This window comes from Gekko japonicus, unplaced genomic scaffold (genome assembly GCF_001447785.1).
Source record: "Gekko japonicus isolate JY-2015 unplaced genomic scaffold, Gekko_japonicus_V1.1 scaffold71, whole genome shotgun sequence".
Taxonomy (NCBI): domain Eukaryota; kingdom Metazoa; phylum Chordata; class Lepidosauria; order Squamata; family Gekkonidae; genus Gekko; species Gekko japonicus.
In genome coordinates, this window is record NW_015164667.1 from 742,344 (window position 1) to 760,672 (window position 18,329).

At 47.0% G+C, this 18,329-nt stretch overlaps 1 protein-coding gene across 3 annotated transcripts in view; it reads left to right on the top strand.

Annotated features, from left to right (window-relative positions):
* Positions 1-464: 464 nt before the first annotated feature.
* Positions 465-18,329, top strand: part of SPIN1 (spindlin 1) — a 50,122-nt gene continuing 32,257 nt past the window's right edge. For 2 of the 3 annotated variants that reach the window (XM_015409111.1, XM_015409110.1), the window contains exon 1: positions 671-743. The gene's annotated coding sequence lies outside the window, so the exon portion shown is untranslated. Of the gene's footprint in view, positions 744-18,329 lie in introns of all 3 variants that reach the window. The other variant, XM_015409114.1, reaches the window with a different exon arrangement.

The following is an 18,329-nucleotide window of genomic DNA, read 5'->3' on the forward strand; positions in this document are numbered from 1 at the left end:
AAGCCAAGTGTGGGAAGCAGCCCTGAGTCAGTGACGGGCGTACATAACTTGGCTTTTGGTTAACTTTCTTTTCCCACAAAACAAGAGTGATGTACATTTGGTCCTGCCACATTTCTGATACTAACTAGTAGAGAGAATTTTTTTATTCCGGGGACCGGACTACAATATCGTACACAGACAAAAAAGGGGGAGGGGGCTAGCGCACGTTAGAGATGGTTTCCCTTCCAGCTGTTTCCCTGCGAGGGGTGAGGAGCGAAGTTACGTTCCCCTCATCCACACACAGCTACCGAGTTAAGCTCAGGCCGCGCAAGCGCCCCAAGGCCGCCAGGAGGGAGGCGAGCGAGGCAGGCTGAGGCGCCGCTCTCCTGTCGCAGTTCATTGGGCGAAGTGCGCCTGCGTGCTGCAGAAAGGAGGAAGGCGGGGCCGCGTGTTTGGAGCGGCTCACTATTTGGCAGGAAGGCGAGGAGGCCTCTCTTCAGGCAGCGGCGCCCGCGCAGGCGAAGGGGAGGCTCCCAATGTGGCAAGGGAGAGGAGGGCTAAGCAGCGGCGGAGAAGGAGGGGGCCAAGCGAGACAAGGGGAGCCGCAGCAACCGCCGCCGACGAGCTCAGCGGCCTGGCCGGGCCAGCGGGGGTGACGAAGCCTCTGCAGCACTGGCACCCCCGCAGAAGCCGCCCCCCCTCCGGGCACCTCACGCCCGCCCGGGTGGAGGAGGTGGCGGCCGAGAAGCAGGCTTGGGCAGCAGGTGAGAGAGAGAGAGCGGGAGCGAGGAGAGAGGGGAGGGGGGAACGAGTGCTGCCGCGCCGCCCTTGGCCCGGCCCGTCAGTACCGGCCACAACCGGAGGGAGTGGCTGGGGGGGAGCCGCCGCCGCCGCCGCCGCCGCTCCCTTTCCCTCCTCCCCTCCCCTGGGGCTGGCGTTATTTATTATTCATTCACGGCGGCCCCGCGCTGCTCCTCCCCCCTTCTTTCTCTCGGCTTCTTCCCCCCCGGAAGCTGTTGCCAGAAAGGGGGGGGGGAGGCCAGAGGGGAACCCTCTAACCTGGTGGGTGAGCGGGAGTCGACTCTGCTCCTCCTAATTGCTCCTCCTTTGGGGGGAGGGGACGGCAGGGAGGTGCCAGGCTCTGCCCGTGCTTTTCTCAGCCCCTGTTCAATCTCTCACTCCCCCCCCCGCCCCCCGGAATATTTCGCCTGTACGTTCTGGTTCCTTCCCGCTATTGTGTGTTCAAGCTGGGGCCCCTGCAGGGGTGCCCTCTCAGCCCCAGCTCTGTTTTTACTGTGGCCCCTTCTCCGTGGTCTCTGGGATTGAAGATCCGCCACAGCCCCGTTTGGGGATGGGGGAGAAAATGTGCGCGCGCGAGAGAGAATATGCTTCTACCTCCCCCAATTACTGTGTGGCCGAAAGTCGCAGACACGCAGCACAGTTCCTCTTGGAACAGCTCTGTGTGTGTGTGTGTGTGTGGCTTTTCTGGGTTCCTTTGTCTGCTGTTGCTGCCTGTCTCTCCTCCCTTCCTTCTTTCTCCTGCTTTTCGCCTTTCCTTCTTGTCCCTTTCCCCCTCCCTCTTCCCCTCCCCCCCACCATCTTTCCTCCTTTCTCTTCCCTCGCAGACTTCAAGAGCTGCTGCAGCTGCAGGTTTGTAAATACTGTACCCACACATCACACACAAGCAAAACATGGCTGACGCTGTCCCTCATCCCTCCGTCAAGCTCATTTTGCCTCTGCTTCTTAATCTTTCATCTTTTACTACCTTTCTGTTGTATTTTCCCTTTTTTTTCTCGTTCTCCCTTCCCAAACCGAGGAAAGGCTGTATTTGTATGTATGTGGGGGAGATGAAACTGAGGGTATGGCTCTTTGCTCTGTAAGCTGTCTCCTTTTGATTTGTTGTGTACATTATAATGAACGGAGAGTCCAAAAGATTCGGGAAGCTTAGTGAGGCCTTGTTGAGGGGGAGGGGGTGGCAAGTAGGGCGACCTCTGCTGAGAGACTTGACTGGAATGTTCGTATCTATCTTCCTAGGCATGGGGGAAGGGTGGCCGATGCACCAAAATGTTGGCGGTGATTAAATAGGTATTGCACTAGCAGAATGCTCAGGGCCATTTCTTTTATTTTGGGATGTGGCTCATTACCTGATATTAGCCAAAGTGTTGGCTCTGAACAGGGTGGCAGAGCTATGCAGTTTTCCAGCCTTTTCCACCCTTCCCTGTACTGTGCTAGTATCTAAAATTGGTGTTGTCCTTTCAGAAACAAAGCTGCAGAAAATACTTAATTGTAATGCATTTCTGTTTCATAAATAATTGGCCCTCTTAATGGCTTGTGACTGGAGCAGCCCTTTTATTTGCTTTCTCTTAATGACCTTATCATGAGTGTACTACTTGTATGTAATGAAGGGTTATTCCTTTTTTTTTTTTAATAGTGAATGCACATATTTGACATTCTTTGGTATTCCATGTTTGGTAGTAAAAACATTAAGTAAGAATATGCATAGTATAACTCACAGCCTACAGGCTTTCACCCCCAAGCTCTTTATCAACTACCAGCACCCCCTTCAGGCTTCCAGCAGAACTTCATGAAACAGTTTTGAGCCACACATGCAAATCCTTAGCTGACTGAGGTCTCTTTCTTTTTGTTGCATATTTTCTGTTGTAAAATGACCTTGAAGATAAAATGCAACTATCTATAAAGGACGATAGAGCATAGACATTTTTCTCTCTGATTCTCTTCTGCCTGTGAGTGGCTGCAATTGTTAAAAAGAGCTGTTTTACTATTGTACTCTTCCATGTTTTATTTGGCAGATATCGCTGATGAGCAAAATCATGTTAATCTTTTATCCCAACTTATAAATACTGTCTTGTGTTTTTGCAGTTGGATAAGTAAGCTAGTACTATCTTTAAAACTAGGTGAGAGAAATCCCTTCTTAAATTCTTGATTGTAAAGGAAATTGCCTTAATTCCAGGATAGGAATAATTTTTAGTAAGGCGTTAGGAGTAGGACTTGGAATTTTTGGAGTAACTGTCAAAGTTACAAGATTGTAAATGCTCAACTGTGAACTTTTGTTTCAAATCATTATGTTTTAGTATGTTTGTTAGTATAGTATGTTTTCTAGTTATATATGCTAGATAAAAGGTTGTGAAATAAAGTTGCACTTGGTCTGCTAAAATGTGTGACAAATTGGGCTCTACCAACTAGTAGAGCCATGGTGAAAGGAGCTTGAAGCCCATTGGCAACAATATGAAGCTTTTGGTTCAGTGGTTGCTGAGTTGTTTCCTTGGCATTCTTGTTATGGTAATATCAACCACTTGTTGAGAACAAAATTCCTCCTGCTTGTTTTTCTTCCTAAATCTGTGAACTCAAAGAGCAAGGGTTTTTTCCATGATGGCACCACAGTTCTGAAAGAGGTTTGCTCATCTTCACTCTAGATTTAGAGCATTTGAGGGGGTCTTTCCAGCTGTTACCTGTGTTGATGTAGACCCTTGAGGAAGCTGTTAGCTTCTAACTTGAATGAATTATTTCTATCAGTTATTGTTAAACACCTTTGGGAGAAGAGGGATGGATTACAAATTAAAATAAACTGATATTTTAGGCAAGAGGATGCCAGTGGGTCAGGTGGGAAAACTGTATTTAATACCTCTTTTCCTGCTGGCACTTGAACCATCCTTGGTGGGAGAGCAAGGAAGGCATACCTACGTAGATCAGCCAGATGCATTTAACCTTTAATTGTCCAGGAGCTAGGAGATGCCATATGAGTTCTACCTGTCCCAAGGATATTTTAGTGTGGGACAGGTAAGTGTGGAGTTCTATTCCTGCATGGTAGTTGAGGGGATGCAATCTTATCTTGTCCTACCAGTGCTAATTAAGTTGTTTCAAGCAAAAAGTATACTTGGTGGACAGTTTTGTGAATGAAGAGGAAGTAGATGTTCATAGGATTACAACCATAGTCAACAATGCCTTTGAACATGTTAGCTTTATAAACTATTTGGAGATGGTGCTTCTATCCAATAAACATGTTGAGTCAGTGCTCTGGACTATTGCTGGCAACTTGCAAAGCTTCCGAAACTGTTCATAGCATCGTGATTGGCCAAGCTTTGGAGCCTTCACACTAGTCAGAGATACATCCCCTGTTTTAGTACCATGATTTGTCTCCTCATTCCTCTTTATGGGAATGTGCAATGTAATGGCTTAATGTAGACCCTGTGGTGTCTGCCAAGCCTACTATATTGGAGTACTTACTTCATTGTTCCTTGATACAGTCGTGAGTTCCATTACCTTGGACAAAGGATCAGCCATTTTGAGCATTTGGAAATATTTATGTGTGACAATTTTTATAGTTTTGATATCAGAAATAAACATGAAGGTGGAAGTCAGGATGAGTCATATTCAGAGAAGAATTTTAAAATTTCTCAAGCTGGTAGAAATTTCTCTTATGCTGAGGCTTTAATATATGGATGAAGTTTATGCTTGCAGTTTAGGCAGTAATCCATGGAAGGGTGGTCAACACATTTAGGTCAACCAGTAAGCATACTTGCAACTAAAAGATTTAAGGTCATGCTAAAGTGAAACCTTTTGGTATTGTAAGTTGGCTAACCTCTTGAGCTTTGAAATAAATTGGTCTTTGCCAATAAATAAGAGTTGCAGAACACTGGTGTTTGGTTGTCATTCCAGTGGAATCAGTAGGGTCATGTCTGTCTCTATGTGGCCAGCTGAGCGCATACCATGTTTAAAATTCTACAAGAACAGACTCTTCCTTGTTTTCCAAATGTAAATTCTGTATTATGAAATTCTACCAAAACATTTATAAAAATCAGGCCTTGACAAATATTCTTTGGCTTGAGGTGCTGGACCCAAAATTTAGGAGCCAGGCTAATTTTTAGCCTTCAGGGTTTCATATTTTAATGACCACATTTTTCTAATCCTAATCTCTTCACAGTTTCTTGTGACCCAACTGTTGTCATCACTAAAAAAAAGTTTACCCCTAACCCACCCTCTCCCTTATTTCTCATAATTTCATTATTGGTTTTAAAAGCTTCATTTAATTAAATATTAGAGCAAGTATAGAAAGCAACTGATGAAGAAATGAATTCATCCAGCACCACAGAAGGGTATAAAGTTAATATATAAACAAGCAGTGACAACAAATGGAACATGCCTGGCTTCCTAGGATTTGGGTGTACAGGAATTCCTTCTCTTGGCTTGAATTAGAGGAGATGCAACATACAAGAACCGATTTTTCTATAGAACGTGTATTGTCTGGATGCTTTAGATGGCATACTGATCAATGAGTAATATCTGGCCAGCTCCACCAGCTCAGGGCCCTACTGTGAATCTTAGTAGTGTCTCATTGATTTTGGTGGCATTAAGTAAGGTCTGTGTTCTTACCCAGTTATGGAAGTTTTAATTGGGTTGGAGAGACCTAAATAGGTTGCCCTATCCACAGAGTACATCGAAGGTGATGGAAAGCCAGTACAGAACATGGCACACTGGTGTAACGTGTACACACTTGCGGCACTTTTTCACACTTTGCTTCATCATGTCAAGTTAGAATCCAACAAAATAAAGATTGAACTGCTGTTACCTGAATTTTTGGCTGCAAGGAAGACTCATGAAGCTGCCTTTATACTGAATCAGACCATTAGTCCATTAAGGTCAGTATTTGTCCACTCAGACTGTCAGTAATCTTTGCACAGCAATAGAAATGTGGAATTCACTGCCAGAGGATATGGTGATGGCCAGAGGCATAGACAGCTTTAAAAGGGGATTAGACAGATGCCTGGGGAATAGGTCCGTCAGTGGCTACTAGCCATGCTGACTAAAGGGAACCTCCACATTAAGAGGTAGTCAGTCTCTGAATCCCAGTGGTTGATGGGCCAATGGCTGATGGAGTGCATAGCCAATGGGAGAGCCAGAAAGTGCCAATACACTGGGCTTTTATATGTATAGGATTTGCCCCCGTGATTAGAGCAGCACCTACTCAATATCTGAATGTGAGGGAAGGTAGGATATGTCTTCATAGATATGGGACACTATCCAGTGTTACGTTTGAAGGGGAATGTTTGGAAATATTGTTTTTATCATACTTCCCCCAGGGGGTGCCCATTCTTGAAATCCTTCAAATTAAGAGCCAAAGCAAACCCAAAATAGACAGAGTTTGGGTACATAGAACTGGTGAGTCTGTTTACACACTTACTTTACCAGAGCCAATTGTCAATATGTTACAAGTGGATCACGCCCTGTCTAGTTGGATATGTAATTTCTGTCTTCTAGAATGAAGAAGGATCATTGCAGCAATAGAGATGATGCAGGCTATACAAGAGATGCATTCAGTGTCATAAGAGAACTATAAACTTGTTGTGTTGCTAAATTTTTGCTACGTTATGAATTGATAGTCTTTATTTTACTCTTGCTGTATTTCTGTTTATATAAAACCCCGCATATGTAAGCTTGCATTTTCCATGCACTGAAAGCAATGAAATGGAATAACCTTTTTCTAAACTGAGACCAGACCAGTCTCAAAGGGGGGAAGGCAGGGAATTTATTAGGAAGTGAGACTAGGTCTGGCCACTAGTCTGTTGGTTCTTGGGCTGAGCATCCCACAAGGCTTTGCAGTCTGGCTAAGTGCTGTGTTTTTCAAAACAAGACTGGATTCTCTGATGCAGTCTGCTCTAGGAAACAGTTTATATTTCCCCAAGTCCATTGTACCAGTCCCTAAGCCTAAACATAGATTTTCTGGCTCCTGTGGTATCCTTGACATAGCACATGTCTGGACCCTCTTGACCTACCTGATAACATACAGATTGTCACTTGGAGTTACACCATAGCAGTCTGGGGCTTCTTGCCCTTATAGATACTAACATTAACCACAGGTAAAGTTCATGCTTGCTGTATATGAGGGGCTGGATTTTGGCAAGTGCGTCAGATGTTAGTCACAGGTGGAATTGACAGCTACACTGGCTCCTATAGATGACAAAAGAGTAATGTCTGGATTTTCTTTTGGTCATTATTGTATGCCAATCACCCTCTTTATGGGTCTTGACAAACATCCAGGAATATATCCTATAAAACTACAGTGCACTCTATTTCAGGTATTTGATTAATTTTGTATGCTGCATACTAGAATGTTATATATTTGAAAGTTTCTGCATAATAAGAGATTCTTTGGAACAACTATCTCTCTCTTGAATGCAATTAGGGTCCCTGCCTGTTTCTGTCCCTCCCTGTTGAACCTGTTGGGACTGGGAGTTGCAGGAAAGGCTCCTGTTCTCCTAATTCCCCTAACAGTGAACTTGCAAACAAACCAAACTTTTTACTCTACAAAAGTAAGGAAGACTTCCTCATACTACAGAATTCGGGGCAAGGGAGAAAGACGTTCTGGTTATCTTGCAGTAATGCATTGCTTTTTTAAAAAAAAGCTTGGGAGGGTTCCAGTGTTGTGTAAATGCATGAATGCTTGAATAGTGATACCATTTCCAGGTATCCATATGTAACTAATAAGCAAACAAGGGAGCAAACCCCATTGGAGAAGTAATATGGTATAATGCGATATGCAGTGGATTCTTATCTCAAACTTTCATCACCAACTTTACTGAGGTTGAAATGCCCATGCTCACATTTGTTGTTGTTGTTGTTGACTTTCTGCAGGCAGCTTTAGCTGTATATAATGTACGTTGTAACTGAAAGCATGTTCTTAACTGTTGTTCTTGAGGCCCAGCAAGCTAGTTTGCCACAACTGATTACAGTAGATTTTTCTAGGTTCTGTATATGATTAGAATAATAAATGCGGGGCAGAAGATATATGTCGGTGCACATGCAATATCTAATTTATTTTGTTTAGTATCTCTTTGTGCCAGATGAGATGAGTCATTTGCTATGAGCAGATGTTGAAATTTTGCCTTTTGGTTATATGGGGAACTGCAACTTTTGCATGCACAGGAAAGTTGGGTACCAGCTTGTTGCAAAAGCTGAGACACAGTACCAATTGGTAAACTTTATTGGACTGCAGATTCTATTTCTGAGATAATACAAGTAATGGCATGAAATAAAGATTTTAAAAGTTGGTTTTCTATTGCATAAATAGAAACAGCTATTTGCTATGCATTTGTCTTGCTGCTGCTGGTAAATAGTGGGATTGGCCTAGCTGGCTGGGTGTGGCTTGCCAGGAGAGACTAGCGAAATCTAACAAGGCAGTGATAGACAGATCTTTAAAGGAGGTATTGAACCCCTCAATCTTATGCAGGGGTCATTTCGTAGAAAAAGAGGTGCAGGGGCTCATTAGCATAGCTCATTATCATAACTTATTTGCATATGACACACCCCCTGACATAACTGGATGTGTGTCAGCAGGCAACATCCACCGCTCAGGCTCCACCCTAAAAATCTCCAGGTTTTTCCCAACTCAAGAGCTGGCGAGCCAGCTTTACACTTTGACTAAAAACACTAGCTTTCCTTTTCTCTTGCAGGAAAGCTACCCTACAACAAGCATGAAAATACAGATCAAGTTAGTATGCTTTTTCTTTTTCTGCAATAAATCAGGAAAACAATCAAAAGATTATTTTTGCAACAACATGCCCGGGAGAGAGATTAATTAAAAGGGTAATGTTTATAGCAGTCTTGAGGAGCATGCATTCTATTGTACCTTCACACACATTAAGACCAGACAAGGTATAATCCCAAACAGACATCACACCAGCAGCCTTGTACACAATGCTGCCCATGTTTGCCATCTACCATAAACACATCAAGGCAGCCTACAGCAAGGATAGTCCTACAGTAAGATCTGGTAAGGCCCGATCTGCCTTAGTTGGGTGTCATTATCAATGGGGGAGGGAAACCAACAGATTTGTTCCAGGGGGCCCAACACACTGGGGAATTGTCTTACCCCAAACCCAAACAGAGCAAGTGGGAGTTGCATGACATCAACTTCCAAAGAGTCATGATACCGGACAGCTTCCCAGTAGTTCACACCTCATGCCATTTTTTTTTAGTCTGAATTTCTTAACACACCTTGGGTCAGCCCTGAACTAAAATTCAAATACTGACACTTGGCATTCCTCGATCTCATTATCTCCAATGGCCCTTCAAGCCTCTCCAATTGTTTCCATAATCCTGTCTTTCCTTTTATACATCCCAGTTAGTTGCCTCTTTGAAACTATACCACCACATTTTAGGTAATAGCATAATGAAGAGCATGAACATGTGCAGAGTGCACATTTCATGACAGTGTTCTCTGGGTTGCACACAGGGCAAAAGGAAATTTTAAAAGGCCTCTGATCTGCATATGTCCCCCCCCCCCCAATCTTGTTCATGCAGATGGTGGAGAGAGAGAATTAAGTTGTGCAGAGAGATGGTTGAAAAGAACCTATTTTTCAGGACTTTTGAGCAATTACACAAGGAAGATGCAATAACAGTCATGTTGCACATCTCACAAAAGGTGCCTGCAAAGAAGGGTACACTAAGCAGCCTTTACAATATAATTTCATACAAATAAATTATAGCAAAATATATCTTTTAAGCAAGAAGAGCTGAGAACCATTTTCACTTTTTTTTAAAGGGGGAGCATTTCCATCATACGTTTACATTTTTAAAAAATAAGGCTAGCTGGGAAACATGCTAAATACCCCTGAGAATAATACTGAATGGCCACTCTGAAGGCGCAACAGATTCGACATTTGAGAATACTTGGTCACGGTTTTATAACTGGTATGACAAACATATGTAGGCAAGCTTGCAAGAGACAGACCAATAGTTTACTAAATGAAATATATACCTGTTAGGATGATAGTGACAGAAAAGTTGCTTACACAGTTCATGAGAAATTGTTATTAAGGCGGAATAGGTATTAGTATAAATATAGGTGGAATTAAGAATAACCTCCATGTATTTGTTTGTATGTTAGTATGTATGTATATGTATGTATATGTATGTATATGTTATGATTGTTTGTATATGTTATGTGGAAAATGTAATAAAATCCTGCCCCTTTGGGGGGCAGTTAAAAAACAATACTGAATGGCCACTCTCCATCAGGAGGAACTGGCCACATATATAGCTTTAGTTTTAGTTACCTCTGAGACAGCCAAGGGGTCAGGGAGAACCCCTCCCCCAGTTCTCACTCACCAGTGGGCCCAGGACACTAGAAGCTCTCCCACTGTTGCCCCCCAAGCACAAAGAATACAGAGCATCACTTGTTCCAGACCAAGAGATCCTATACCTTGTGGCTAATAGCCACTGACAGACCTCTGCTCCAGATGTTGATCCCATCCCCTCTTGAAGCCATCCATGCTTGTAGAAGATCAGCTCTAAAAGCGGGAGGTCTCCAGGCTCCCACCTGGAGGCTAACCCTACCCCCCCACCTGCCAATGTTGAATCAGGCCAAAGGCCCATCCAGTCCAACATACTGTCACATAGTGGCCAAAAATACCAGGTGCCATTAGGCGGTCCAGCAGTGGGGCCAGGACACTAGAAGCCTCCCCACTGCTGCCCCCCCAAGCACCAAGAATATAGTGCATCACTTGCCCCAGACTGAGAGTTCCTATCTATCTCTTGTGGCTATAGCCACTGATAGACCTCTCCTCCATATGTTTATCTAATTCCCTCTTGTCCTCATGAGTGGCAAGACCATTTTGTGGACCCCAGATAATAATCCCTTCTTACAATAAGAAGGAACAGCACCCAGAGCTAAAATAAAAGATGTACAAAAAGCAACTGCAAAAGCGATAAGGAGTCCTTCTTAGTAGTCCACAAGGTCACATACGGCCTCGATATCCTCTGCCAACAGTCACCAGCAAACAAACTTTGAGGCAAAGTTTTTACCGTTGTTAACCCGCACTGCGTGTTCTCCAGAAATGCAAAAGGGAAGAACATGGCCCCTGCTCTCCGAACAAGTCCCAAGAAGCGTTAATTAGGGAGGCAGTTACCCATCCCTCTGATTCCGTGGAAGCACTGTCACCTTCGTCCACCAACGGTTCCTTCTTCCCAGTGTTAACATCACTGGGGCCCTGGTCTTGCTCCTCCGTGCCGGGAGAGACCAGCCGAGCATGCACCGCCCCCTTGCTAGGGCCTCCTGTCAAGCCCAGACAAGAGGAGGGGCCACTGAGATCTAAGGGTGGCGGTGGCGCCCCTTTCTCCGGACAGAAGGCCAGGCAGGTCCTCTCCTTCTGTGGGTGCCTGGGAGACCTGGCTTTACTGCTCACCTCCTCCAGCGCCTGGCTCTCCTCCCACAACACAAACCGCTCCCGGGTTACAACTCGGCCACGTGCAGTCACTAGGGAAGGCACCAAGGCGGATATCCGTTCATGGGACTTAAGTCTGTGGTGGGGACTTCCAGGAGGCCTGGAATTTGTCCATCAATGGTGCCTTCACCAGGGCGGCCTCCCCTGCCTGAAGAAGCCCTTCAGTTGCTGCTCCACCAGCCCCGCTCCACCCCTGGAAGGCCGTCTGTCCCACCTCCAAGAGGTTTTCCAAGGGGAGCGAAACATTTTCCTCCACCACGCTGCAGCTCCCCTTGGGATCCGCCGCCTCACCTGTGACGCTCAATGTCTCTAACTGCTTCGCCACTTCCATCCCTGCCAAGCCTGAGGCACCGTTCACCAGTGACACCTCACCATGCGGGCAGCGACCACTACTTCACCGCACGCTGCTACTTCCACCTCTGCTTCCCTCCAAACAGAAGAGCAGAGCGCGCATACGTAGAAAGGCTGCAGCTCTTTTCAATTGGCAGTTGATTCTCATTCTTGGAATTAGGAGCAGTCACAGCCGACATGAGGACAGGCAGCGCCTGTGTGGGGCTGGGTGCCACAGTCCAGGCTGTGGTGAAGCAGCTTGAGGGCCAGCTTGTGGCAGCGCTACGGTGGGTCGGCCAGTAGGCCGGGAAAGGTGGGGGGGCTGCTGGGAGCAGGGGATGGGGCTTGCTGCATGATCTTTCCCTCTCAAAGCCCCTGCAGCTTTCCTGGTCAATTTCACTCCCTGCCAGTCAGCTATTAGGTTTAAGTTTATAGTGCAGGGAAAGCCTCTTCTCTCTGCCTTCCCTTCTTTCGCTTCCCTGGGGCAGCTGAATAAGGGCAGGCAAGGAGTCCAGGCATGTTTCCATGCCTGCCCTTGGTTTCCCCAGCCAGCTGCCTGGAAGCAGAGGGGACTGAAAGTGGCTGGAAAGGCATCCAGCTTTCAATGGCTGGAAAGGCATCCAGCCTTACAGCAGAGCTGGCCCACATGGAAACATGCCCTGGGCTCCCTGCCTGCCCTTCTCTAGTTGCCCCATGGCCACAGGGCTGCTGGAGAAGAGCAGGCGGAGACAGGGCAGGCATGTTTAAACGCCTTTCTTTCCTGAACTCAGGGAGGGATAGAAGGGCTGCCCTGAGCCTATTTGGTGAGGGTGGGATATAAATTTAATAAATAAGTATTTAAACATGTATGTCTTTCTCTTCCATCCCTGAGTCTCTCCTCAGCAGCTGAGAGGCTCAGGAAGGGAAAGGAGGCATGTTGGACCAGCTGGGGAAGCTGAGGGCAGGCATGGAAACATGTCTGGGCTCTTTGGTCTTCTCCAGTTGCCCCGTGGCTGCAGAGAAGGGCAGCCTTAAATGCCTTTCTTTCCCTTCCCAAACTGGGGGAGGGAAAGAAAGGCATTTAAACATGCCTGGGCTTTCTGCCTCTGCTTCTCCAGTAGCTGACTGTCAGGTGGGAGTGAAACTGACCAGGGAAGCCGAGGGGGAGGGAAGTCGGCATTCAGCTACCCGAAAGCTGGAAAAGCCAAATAAATTTGTGAAACTCTATTTGGTGACCAAAAAGTTTGCTGAGTTTGCATTTGGCTTAGGAATACTGAATAATTACCGATAAGGCGTTGGAGAAGCTTGGAGAAGCTGAATGCACACCCCTCATCATTATCGACTCCCATGTTGGGCAAAGTGTTGGAACATAGAACAGTGGAACAAATCCAAGCATTCTTGGATTGAATTAATCAGGCAGCCCCATTTCAGTATGCCTTTTGGGTGGGTTTGGGGACACAAATTGCCCTAGATACACTAGAAAATATCTGATAAGGAAAGCGATGCATACACATGCATGTTCCCATCCTCTTCCCAATGGCCATAGATCATAGTTATCTTGCATGTTCTGACTTTATTGGACTGCTATGCTGCACTTGTTTTGTTCTTACAAGACAGGAAGGAGCCAGGAGAAGGAATCTAGTTGCATCAACATACAGAAGATATCCAGTCACCTGCTCTCTTTTCTTTAACTGTCATGAGGCAATGAAATACCCAACTGAGTGTTAATAAATCGATGTTTAATCCAGCCACCTTTGGTGGCTGGGTCAGTTGGCCTAGGATTGGAAGCCTGGAATGATCAGACAGGGTTACACAGCCCTTGAAGGAGCAGGCCTACAGTTTGGTACTTTTAGACAAAACAGTGCTGCTTGTCTCACTGGTGATGGCTGTGGCCAGGAGTGCTCTCTTCATATTTTGCTTGGTACAGCAGCCCTTCCCTGACAGGAGGAACCTGTTTTCCATACTCTGCCTGAATAACATAAAGGGCAGATTAGTAATGCATTTTACGTGGGGATGTCTTTAATAAAATGTTTGAAAACTGCAACTGGTCCACAATGGAGAGGTTCAACTTTTTAAATGGAGCCAGTTATGAGGATCATATTATACTATCAAGAGCTGTATTAGATGCCAGTTGCTTTCCAGATCCACCTCAAATTGCTGGTTTTGGCCTTCAAAGATCATTTAGCACTAAATTGCAAATATCTAAAGGAACTACTCACCTGTATGTAATCTTCCAGGGAGACTCTGCTCCAAAGTTTGGCAGTTGACTATAAAGTTGATGGACTTATTCTTGGTACTCTTCCCTATGTATTTTCTTTGGGGAGGGGCATTTTTGCATTTGTGTGTTTGCCAGTGCCTGGAAGTCATGGCAACCTCTGGCGACTCCTCCTGGGGCATGGAGGACGTTCAGAGAAATGGCTTAACAGCCTGCCTTTGGCCTCCCGGCCCTGGTATTTTCTGGTGGTCCCCCATCCAAATAGTTGCCAGGGTCAGCCCTCTAAGCTTCCGAGAACTGACAAGATCAGGCTTGCCTGGGCTATCCAAGTCAGGGCCCCTATGTACTGTGAAACTCTGACGTCGTTTGCCATATGTTTCTTACCCGCCTGTCTGTAAACTCACTGCCTTATTTCACTTTGGCTGGGAATTGGGGGGGAGTGTGAATGTGTGTGTGGAGTTGCTTTCCTGAGAGTCACGCTGGCTTGTAACTGCATCCATGCAGGGCCTCCCCTTGGTGGGAAGTATGTGTGCTTGACCTTGAGTACCAGACACTACTAGCTAGCTAGCAATGTCTGGCAGATAATGTAACCGTAGATTTGCAGGTGCTGTAGGAGGGCTAACGGTGTACCGTAGATTTTGGTGGGCTGGATGTAGGGGTGTGATTGGCTTGGTCATGGGAGGGGATTGTTTGAATTGTGTATAACTGGGGAACTGGCGCCAAGGGAGTCAGTTCTGATACAGATTCGTCTATACTTGAAACCTCTTTATTTCTCAATAAACAAATCACTGCCAAGAGAGTGTTGTTGGGAGTGAGTTCCTTAAGAACTGCATTTCCCTCGATTCGTAGCACCGCAGCAGCGATGAGCAATGGAGGCAAGGAAATGGAAGCTAAATCCCCTCTGAAGTCACCCAAACCCAGAGGGCCCTGCTCACCCCACAGAAGGGCCTAAGGGGAAGGATGTGAAATGGAAACAGCCATGGCTCGAGATGGGATGGTGGGAAGCCATGGGGGCCACAGGCCTTTGGTGGTGACGGTCAGAAAGGGACCATCGGTTTGGGAATCTTCTGCCATAATCCCAAGCACTTGATGGTCGTAAGAGCAGAAGTGGAAACATGCTGCCTGGAAGAGATGGACCTAGAACATGTTCAGTAAGAACTGCAGGCAGAGATTGCAAAGCTGCACAGGGATGCCCAGGCTGCCCTGAGTAGCTTGACAGACACCATCCATGATGTGCTGCAGCAGGAGCTCCATGGCTTGGGACTGCAGGCAGGCGGTGAAGGCGCTCAGGGTGCCCCCAGCCCTGGCCCCCACAAAGATGCTCTCAAAGCCATGTTCAATGGGACCCCGGGGAAACGCATTCCTCATGCTCCAGGTCCAGAAGTTCCTGAGGGAGTGGGGGCACACTCTTGCCTTGGATGAGCACTGGGTGGACTACCTGGAGTCATGGCTGCGAGACCGAGCAGCTGACTGGTTTGTGGGACTGTATAATGTGGGGGCCCCAGAACTCTGAGATGTGGATGCTTTCATGAGGGCCCTCTGCCGACAATAGGAAGACCCACTGGAGCTGAAGCAAGCCAGGACCTGCCTCTGAGGACTGAAGTAGGGCAGCCGGTCTGTCAGGGAGTTCTCTGACGAATTCAAGATGTATGTGGCCAAATTGCAGGGGTGGCCAGAAGAAGTGCTCATTGACTTTTACCGGGCGAGCCTGAACTACTCCATCCTGGTCAAAGCCCTGACCAAAGACAACCCCAAAGCTCTGAGTGGTTGGATCCGGGTGGCCTGTGAGGCAGAGAACCCACTGCAACCTTCTAAAGATGTACCACCCCAAGCCAATGGCAAAGGCACCAAGTAGGGAGGCAAAGGTGCAATGAGGTTGGCTCCAGGTGTCCAGGAGCAGAGGATGTGTGGCACAGGTTAAAGTGTGGAGCCCCTGGACACTTCGCTGCCAATTGCCTGCACGAGAGGAGCCCTGGTGGAGCCAAGAAATAGGAATGCTAAATAAAACAGATTTTTTTAAAAAGAAAGAAAGAGGAACGCAAGGGACCAGAGAAGAAAACTATACCACCTGGGAGTCATTCTGAGCTGTTGAGGGCCCTCCAGTTGGGAGGGAGAGAGGATTTAGAGAGCATCTCATCTAGTAAGGAGGAGCTGCAACAGCCAGCGAGAAAAGGCTGGGACCTGCTGTGAAGGGCGCTAAATGACAGGTCCGAAATTCTCCCGCACCAGAATCAGTGAGATCCTCTTTCCCCTATTTTATATGACTTTGACTGTGGCTAATCCCCCCCCCCCTCGCACCCATATTCTGGTGTGTGCTCTCATTGACTCAGGGTGTACCTGAGACCTAATCAGTCCGGCCATGGTGACGGGATTGGGGGCCAAGCTGCAACAGTTGGAGGATCCCGTGGTTTTCTCCCAGATGGACGGGACACCTATGAAGGGGGAACCCTGCGTGCACCGCACGGCTCACTTACCAGTGGGAGTGGGCTCCCATTGGGTGTAGACGTCTTTCATTGTTAACCCTTCGGCTAAGTTCCTGATGGTACTGGGGAGCCCCTTGCTCAGAGCCCATAACCTCTTTATCCAGTGGATTTAAGCAACCCTGTGGTTTCTGGACCCCTGCTGCAAGGCACGTAACTGGAACCCGGAGTGGGGGGGGGGAGCCGCAACCGGTGCTGGAGTGGGTATGCCTGGCCAGAGAGGTTAAATCAAATTCCCCCAGAATACAGGGACTTAGCCAAGGTATTCAAGGAGGGGGAGTCAGATGAACTCCCCCCTCACAGGAACACTGACTGTGCTATCAAGATCTTGCCTGGCCACAAAATGGCCAAGGGGAAGCTGTATTCCATGAGTCTAGCTGAAACGGAAGAGCTACAAAAGTTTATTGATAAGAATTTGACCTGGGGGTTCATCCGACCAGTGGCCTTACCATTAGCCACCCCTGTATTATTCTGCAAGAAAAAGGATGGGCGGTCGAGACTGTACTGTCTACCGAAGTCTGAATACCGTGTCAATGTCCAATGCCTGTCCTCTCCCTTTGATAAAGGATTTCTTGGCGAGGCCATTCAGGGCCGTATCTTCACAAAGTTGGATTTAAGAGATGCCTATTTTCGAGTACGCATCTGGGAGGAGGACAAACATAAGACTGTTTTCAGTGTTCCGCTTGGCCAATTCGAATACCTGGCAATGCTGTTTGGGCTATTGGGGGCCCCTGGAGTGTTCATGAACTTGATCAATGAAGTGTTACATGAATAGTTGTTCAAGGGGGTCCTTGTTTATCTCGATGACATCTTGATCGATACAAAAGATAAGGACTCGCACGTGAAGTTGGTCAGAGACCTACTGAAAGCCCTCTATCAGAACTGGTTGTTTGTAAGGTTTCCAAGTGCGAGTTCCATAAGGAAGAGTTGGACTTTCTGGGGTAGTGGATCTCTGGGAAAGGGCGGGGCATGGACCCCCACAAAATCAGAGATGTGTTGGGTTGGGATTCCCCTCAGACGAGGAGACAGTTACAAGCATTCCTCAGGTTCACCAATTTCTACTGCCCCTTCATCCCAAATTTTGCCCAGATAGCCCTACTCTTCACAGACTTGTTGAGAATGAAAGGGAAGGGGCGGGAGTATTAAAAACTGGGCTGTAAGTTACAGTGGACCCCAGAGTGCCAACAGGCTTTCAACTGACTAAAGACTCTGTTCACCCCTGAACCAATCTTAGCCCATCTGGACGGAAATAAACCCCTTGTAGTGCAATTGGATGCCTCGGATATGGCAATGGGGGGCGATATTGCAAGGGGTGGTGGTTGGGAAATTGCACCCCCTTGCCTATGTGTTGAGGAAGTTCTCTGACACAGAGAGTAATTGGGCGGTTTGGGACAAAGAAGCTACTGTCATTAAACTGGCCCTAACCACTTGGAGACATTGGTTGGAAGGGGCCAGGGTGCCATTTGAGGTCTGAACTGACCATAAAAATCTGGAGGCTTTACGCAACCCCCGGTGTCTCAACGCTAAACAGTTACATTGGGTGGAGTTTTTCTCTTAAGTTTCAGTTTTACAGTTAAGCACCTTCCGGGGAAGTCTTAATTTTCTTGCTGATGCATTCTCACGCCTCCCCCACCATGCCAGTCAGAGAGAAGAAGTCTTTGAGTCTATGTTCACCCCCACTAAACTGGAGGGGCAGTGCTCATGCCCAGTTGGGCAAAGGAGGAGGGGGCCCTCAGTCCCGAGCCTTGGGTGGAAAAATTCAAGGCTGCCTTCAGTGAAGCCAATAAAGAGGAGTTGGGAAAGGAGGGCACTCTGGCACAAGGAGTGCTGGTATCACCAGCACAGGTTGTTCATGGTGCATTCCCTGCGGGGGGAAATTTTGAAATTGGGACATGACGATAAACTGGCTGGCCATTATGGGTATTTAAAAACTTTACTCATACAGAGACAATTTTGGTGGCCACGTATGTGGGCTGACATCTCCCAGTATGTTTAATGGAGAAACACCAGGCTGGAAAACCCCCTGGATTGTTGCAGCCTCTCGAGACCCCCAAGAGGCCTTGGGCGGTCATTTCTATGGACTTCATAATGGATCTACCACCCAGC